The sequence below is a fragment of the Bufo bufo genome, chromosome 11 (assembly GCF_905171765.1).
Source record: "Bufo bufo chromosome 11, aBufBuf1.1, whole genome shotgun sequence".
Classification (NCBI taxonomy): domain Eukaryota; kingdom Metazoa; phylum Chordata; class Amphibia; order Anura; family Bufonidae; genus Bufo; species Bufo bufo.
In genome coordinates this window covers 80,547,166-80,554,941 of record NC_053399.1, presented here as the reverse complement: position 1 = coordinate 80,554,941, position 7,776 = coordinate 80,547,166, and positions in this window count along the sequence as shown.

Here is a 7,776-nt window from a genome sequence, read left to right as displayed (position 1 = left end):
ATGACTCCTGATGACTTTGCTAAATACAAGCAGGACTCTTCTGTTCAGCTGAAGCAATTTCAGACGGAATCAGAGGAAAACAAACGAGTTAAATGGCACAGAGACACGGAGGATTATAAAAATGGCAATGTATATATTTGGCATATATCTTGGGCATAAGATTGTCCCGCGGGGGCTTCGGATTCGTATACGACCCGCTGAGAGAATCTCCTCACCAGACTTCTTGGTCAAATGGGAAGATACTCTGACTCAGAACTCTCTGGCCCTTATGACATTATTATTGGATGAAGAGAAATTACTGTTTGAGAGCTCCTCTAAGAAATTGAAGGAACAGATTGACACCGCTCTTAAACTTAAGGAAGACCCTGAATTCACAAGAAGGGAGGCGTCTTTACAATCGGCTGTAGATAGATTCCAGGCTCTCATAAAAGAACGAAAACATAGACAATTTGTGAGAGACCTGGGTGACTTTAGGGATAATCGGGCATACGTAGCCGTACAGAGTCAGGTATCTGTATCCGAACCATCATCTTCGGATATTGATACCTCTGACACTGACTCTTACTCGAAACCACGTAACGTATCATCCAACCGTGGTCGCCCTGACTATAGACGCCAGGGTGGTCGGGGATGGTCAAGACAGGGCGGCTATCGAGGCAAGGGAAGAGGTCATCGGGGACCTGGGCACCAAAATCTGCCCCCCGTCTACCAGCCTCCCTTAGCCTCTGGTCCTTTCCCAAATGCTGTGCCACAACAGCCATCTTTTCCCACTCCCTCTGCCTCTTCTTCATCCTCTTTTTTAGAGAAAGGTGGGATCCCTTACCAGCTTCGAAATCGCAATCTTTAGGACAGGGGCCAACGGATGATCTTCAAATTATCAACCTCTCAGCCTGGATCCTTCGCCCGGAGGAGGTGGGGGTCCTTAGGCGGGGACTGTCGTTTGTACCCACCACAGACTTCAGTCTCTTTACTTGGACTAAGGACCTCCACCTCTTCTGCAGAAGGTTAAAGTGGCATAAGTTCTTCAAGAACTCCAATAGAGACACATGCCTAAGACTAGGCCTTGATGAGGGTGATTATGGGGATCTTCAAAATCTTATTGATCTTAGTAGTGAGCAGAGTAGAACCCCTGGTACGGGCCCATTCACTACGTTACGGCCCAGAAGCACAAGAATGCCACCTCCATCGAGTTCTGAACACATCGATATATTTCTTCAGTTGGTCACACAGGATCTTGATCAGCTGGGACACGTGAGACCCAAGACTTTTAACCTATCCGTCACAGAGATGCAGGCACTTAGGTCACTCGAGAAGGATGATACGATCGTGATCAAGCCATCTGATAAGGGTGGCAATCTTGTCATCCTTGATCACGGGATGTATAAAAACATGTGTCTGGACCTCTTGAAGGACAGATGGGGTTATGAGATTCTACATACTAACCCGACTGAATTGTACCTGGGGGAACTTAAGAATATCCTGAGCAAGGGTGTACTGAATAAGGTCATAAGCGCTGCAGAATATGATTTTTTACTGCCGGCGAAACCACTTATAGCCACATTCTATGGCCTTCCGAAAGTACATAAGGGGACTTCTCCCCTAAAAGGTCGCCCGATAGTTTCAGGCGTCAATTGCTTAACCCAGAACTGTGGTATCTATCTGGACCAGGTTCTGAGGGAGTTCGTCGTGTCCCTCCCGGCCTACACGAGGGACACGATGGACTTCCTCAATAAAATTAACACCTTGAATCTGGATCCAGACTGCTCACTGGGCAGCATTGACGTCGAAGCTCTGTATAGTTCCATACCACATGATCAGGGTCTCAGAGCGGTTGACCACTACCTTAGAACTAGGGGCATCCATTGTTTTCCGCACAATGCTTTCATCCTTGAGCTTTTGATGTTCACCCTTAATCATAATTTTTTTCTTTTTGATGCACGGTTCTACCACCAGCTCAGGGGGACGGCGATGGGCAGCCCTTGTGCCCCGTCCTATGCCAATCTCTTCCTGGGCTGGTGGGAGGACACCCACATGTTTCCGGACCACGTCGTCTGGTTGGCGGATAATATCCAATGTTGGACCCGATATATTGACGATGTGTTCGTTGTCTGGAAGGGTGATCCTCTGAGCTTTAAACGGTTTGTATTAGATCTAAACCAGAACCAGGTGGGCCTCAAGTTTACTTATGAGTTGGATCATGAGTCCATCACCTTTCTCGATGTGAGGGTAACTAAGGTGGGGGACTCTCTATCCACCAATATCTACCGCAAAAGCACTGCCACAAACTCCCTGCTTCATTGGAGCAGTTACCATCCCGCCCCTCTCAAACGGGGTATACCCAGAGGTCAATACCTCAGGGTCAGGAGGAACTGCTCCAATAACACATCATTCTTTCATGAGGCTGGGAGTTTACAGGAGAGACTCCTGGCAAGGGGGTACCCTAGTAGAGTACTTCGGGAAGCGTTTCAATGTGCAGCAACTAAACCCCGCACCGAACTTTTGGTCCCGAGATGTAGAACTGTTGACGGCCCCCAACCAGCACGGATCATTGCAAATTTTGACACTGCTAATCGTGAAATCAGGGAAGTCCTCAGTAAGTACTGGCCTATATTACATATGGACTCTGACCTTTCAGACATCATGAGTAAATACCCTTCGGTCTCCTATAGACGGGGTAGGAGCCTGACGGACCGTCTCGTCCGCAGCCACTTCTCACCACCCGTAAAAAGTGGCTCCTGGCTAGATCGTAAACCCATGGGGGTCTTTAAATGCGGTCGATGCAAGGCCTGTCAATATGTCTCGACTGCTAAGACAATTACATGCTCGGCCACCGGTCACTCATATCAGGTTCGCGATTTTATCAACTGCGTGTCTAAAGGTTTGGTGTATTTATGCCAGTGTCCATGTCCCATGGACTACGTGGGAAAGACCATACGTGAATTTAGGAGAAGAATCCTTGAACATATCAACGATGTCATCAAGAAGGAGCCAACACCATTGGCCACTCACGTCAATGATTGTCATGGGGGTGATCTCTCAGTTCTCCGGTTCACTGTCCTGGAATTGGTATGCCCCTCCCCACGAGGTGGTGACTGGGACAGACGTATTTTACAGAAGGAGAGCGAGTGGATATACAGGTTCCGCTCTCAATCACCCCGTGGACTAAACGAGCGTCTCGCGTTTTCATGCTTTCTATGAATACTTACTGTCTTGGTGCTTTCACCTTTGCCCGCGATTATTCCCCTCTCTCCCATTATCTCCTTCTTTTCCTATTAATACTGAATTCTTCCTGTTTCATTGTTGCCCTGGCCCCGTTGCGGTGACTGCCCTGTTATGGGGCTGTCCCTTTAGCAATTGTGGCCTTCACTAAAAATATTATGTATTCCCTGTCACATAGCCTGGGTACGTGAAGGACCCGAAGGTAATATTTTTCGTGGTGTTGCCCTTTATCTGCGCACATCGTAATGTTGGCATCCGTGCTATCACCAAGGTTGCCTGTTGCATATCTGAGGATATATATATTTTTGGCACTTTTCCTCCCCCTCCTGACCTTTTCCAGCCCCTACTTATCCGTTTTGGCACTTCACCCCATACTGGGTTGAGGTTAGCTCTATTTAAATGTAATATACCATCTCCTTACTTTTCATATCCGTTAAGAGCTACATGGCTACATATGGGGTTAATATGATGCTTGCCATATCTGGTTACTCAGTTGATGCGTTCCACACGCCGGACATCCTGTCTGGCCTTAGCCCGGAAGTGTCCCTCCCGACGTGCGTTCCACTCTGGCACGCACGCCTTACGCCAGCCACATAGGACCTGGGAGGCCGCGCTTCACATACTGGATATCCGTCCGGCTGCCGGCCTGAGTGTATGCATCCTGGCGTGCGTTCCACGATGGAACGCACGCATAACGACAATTATCGGTCAGCCGCTCTGCTGAGTCTTTCCACCTGGGGCTCGCTAACCCCCTCCCACGATCTGGTGGGCAGGGTATTTAAAGGGTGGGGGAATTCATAACGATTGCTTCAGACCCTCATTCCATATTGACGGCGGCACTATGTGAGTACTTATTGCACTATCTCTACATCTCCTTGCTGTTCAGTCTATGAGGTTACATTCTAGCTTTCTTTACACTCTAGGCACTATTTGGCCGGTAGCTCTATACTCTAGGAGCTACACCCGGCGGTATCGATCTGCATTTGGAGTGTATGTGAGTTATACATATGTAGGTTCGGGGTGATTACCCTTGATGCCCCTTCATGAGCACTCTCACAATTTATCTTTCTGTGACTTTGTGCCCTCTGTAATTTCAGGTACTTATTACTTATTAATTTATTTAGCACTGTGTGTGCATTTCAATTTTTTACATGCTCTTATCTTTGTCTTTATCTTCTGTAGAGATTTGCTTTTGTGCATGCGTTCGGTTGACTCCATCATCAATCGCGCTGCCCAGTGACTGTATGTACTCCGCCATTTGGGTCTGTTGTATTTTCGTATTTTTCCTAAACGCATTCTTTAATTACGCATCATTTATTGGACAGGGCCTGCTTTATTTATTTTCAAGGGCCCCGTCTATATTATACCTACCTCGTATCACCCCCTGATGATCCCACTCCGTGGGTGAAATGCGTCGGGGTTGTAGGGTATCATATATTTATCGTATTAGTGTGTTTATGTGCGTGTGTCTGTCTGCGTATTTTATCCTCTAGGTGGACCCTGTACCTCCTGGCGATTCGTCACGAGGGCTTTATATAGTGGTCACCTCTTATTCTTTCTTCATCTCTGTGCTAGTAATCCGTTGGGCTGCCACTCTGACATTGGTTTCTCTCCACCTGTCACCTTACCAGGGTTAGACAGGAGGTTGAGGCTAGGTACGAGGACAGGGAGTCCCCACCATCAGGAGACGTCCCTGGGCAGAGGTACCAGATTAGGGTAGCAGTGGTAGGGATATCCCCCCCCACCACTCACCCGGTGTGTCTTACTGTGTCATGGCCTCTCCCTCTGGATTGACTATGTAGAGTTTTGTTTATATTTCTCATTAAATTTAGCTATCTTATTATTTAACGGTACAATTGCTGGACTGCTTGATTTCTTTACTATTACTCTGATTTTGTATAACGTTGATATCATTTTTGCTGGACTTTCATGGTAACACCTAACAGAGGGATACTAGGAAAAGGAGGAAGAATATACAGACATCTACACCTGAGGACAAGCCTTTTTTAGACAACAGTTCACAGATCCAGGAACAGCACGACGTCGTATCAGGATGGGTGGACGTAGACACTCCAGGAGTGGGGCAAACTACGCAGCAACCGCAATCGACCCGTTGTGACCAGGGGACATCTGGGGAATAAAAAGTGACTGTGGTTAATTTGTCCTCCAAAGAATTAACTCCTTCACAAGTGAGTGTTTTGTCTAAAGGGCTGTCATTCTGTCCCAGTTCACACATTAACTGGTTTGAGCTTGAGTCTAACTTGTATGCATTTTTTCGCCATATTAAACTTAAAGTATGGTTTTGTGATAAAGAAAGGATTGCGAAACCACAGACCAGTGACTTTACGCTGGGGTCTCTTAATCTTTTCCAAAAAAGTGATTTTACACCGGTTGTTAATGAACCAGCAGTGGAAGCCTATATTTGTGCTGTCAAGCGAGTGTGTCTGAACTCAGGTCCTCCTGCCAGGGGGACCTTGACTTCAGATACCCCAACTTGACCAGCATTGAAGTCGAAGCACTTGAGTCAATCAGGTCCGACCCCACCCTTACCTTGAAGCCGGCCGATAAGGGGGGGTGCGGTCGTTGTTATGGACAGAAGAAAGTATGTCCAAGAAATAATGAGGCAATTGGGGGACCAGGAGGTCTATAAGGCATTGGATTCTGACCCCATATTTGAGATCGCAGGGATTATACGAAAATGCTTGGTTGATGCTGTGGCGTCTGGGACGATCGACTGGGATTTGTGTGATTATCTTGAGGTAGCGCATCCTGTCACTCCTGTGCTGTATGTGCTGCCCAAGATTCACAAGACCCTGGTTGATCCCCCTGGACATCCCATTGTCTCGGGCTCTGATTCCATCTTTAGCAATATATCAATTTTTTTGGATAAGGTTCTGCGATTATTCAGTAGGAGGTAGTTCTTACATACAGGACACGTCAGACTTCCTGGTCAAACTTGGAGAAGTGGATCTGACTCACTTCCCCCCTGTCACCGCCAGTTCTGTGAGAAGGTCTGTTAGACATTCTTCTCTACCTCTTGCATGAGGTTCTTTGTTTTGGTTTCACTTTGTCATCTCTTTTCCTTCTCCCAGCTTTCACCTATTTACACTAATTGTCTCCCTTTATATTCCCTCCCATACTGCCTCACTTTGCGGTTTATACTTCTTTCTGGATGAGTTGTTCACTGCTGGAGGCTGCTACTGCTGATTCCTCAGATAAGTCCTTTTCCTTTTATTTATGTTTATTTTATTTGTGTTTCCTTGCTGGCTTGATTCTAGGTGACCCTGACTCCGTCCGTATTAAGTGCAGGGAGCCGGTGGTCGTGTCCCCTCACTATTATAGGGTTTTCAGGTGTCACACAGTATAAGGTACGTGGGCATGCAATCGTCTACCTTAAAGACCTTTGCATGGGCATAGAAGTCAGGGCGAGCTCTAGGGGTTTTATAGGGCTCACCCATATGCTCCTTAGTTTGTGATCAAGCCAGTCGGATGTTTATTTATAAGTTCCTGCTTTCTGCAACACCATCCGTGACACCCCCTGTATTGCTTGCCTCCTTTGATGTAACTTCGTTATATACCTCAGTTGTACATGAAAGAGACATTTCAGCTATTACAAGGATGCTTAGATTGTCAACGTACACTGCTCAAGCATCAGACTTCATTGTTACATTGCTGAATATCATTTTGCAATACAATTATTTTCTTTTTCAGGATGTTTTTATTTACAACAACGCGGCATGGCGATGGGGTCTCATGTGGCCCCCACGTACGCAAATATATTCATGCAATGTTTTGAGGAAGATGTCGTCTATCTATCCCACCACTTCAGACATGTTCTGAGGTGGAGGCGATACATTGACGACATCTTCCTCATTTGGAGTGGCAATGAGGCCCAATTGTTGGATTTTCATATGTTTTTGAACAACCAGGATGAGAATGTGCAATTCACACTTGTACATTCTAATACTGAGATCCAGTTTCTAGGTACCAGGGTGATATACAGTGGAGGTACATTGCACACTGAATTGTTCACGAAGCCTACTGATACTAATAAGTTCTTATGCTATAATAGCTCCCATCCCAGAAAGATGATTCAGTCGCTTCCTTTTTCCCAATTCCTCAGGGTGAAGCGTATAGTGACTGATCAAAGTAAACTTGATCCTGCCCTGGGTTACGGGACAGGGGTTATCCCTATCGGCTGCTGGCTGAACACAGGGACAGAGTATGCAGCCTGGATAGGAATGACATTCTGTCCAAGCAGAGAATTGCTCAGAAACCAGATAGAATCCAGTTTGTCTCGTTGTACAATGAAATGAGTCCTTCCATCAATAAGATCACCAGGAAACACTGGGATATATTGGGTACCTGCAGTAGGAACATTCCAGAGTTTAAACATCCCCCGTTGTTTTCCTATCGACGGTCTAGCAACCTGCGAGACCAGCTAGTTAGGGCTGATATTGGTTCCAAGGGCACTATGAGACAGACCACGTTGGCACAGCCTGGGTTGGGTTGTTTTCCCTGCTAAGGCTGTGTCAACTGTAGGTATATTCGCAAGGG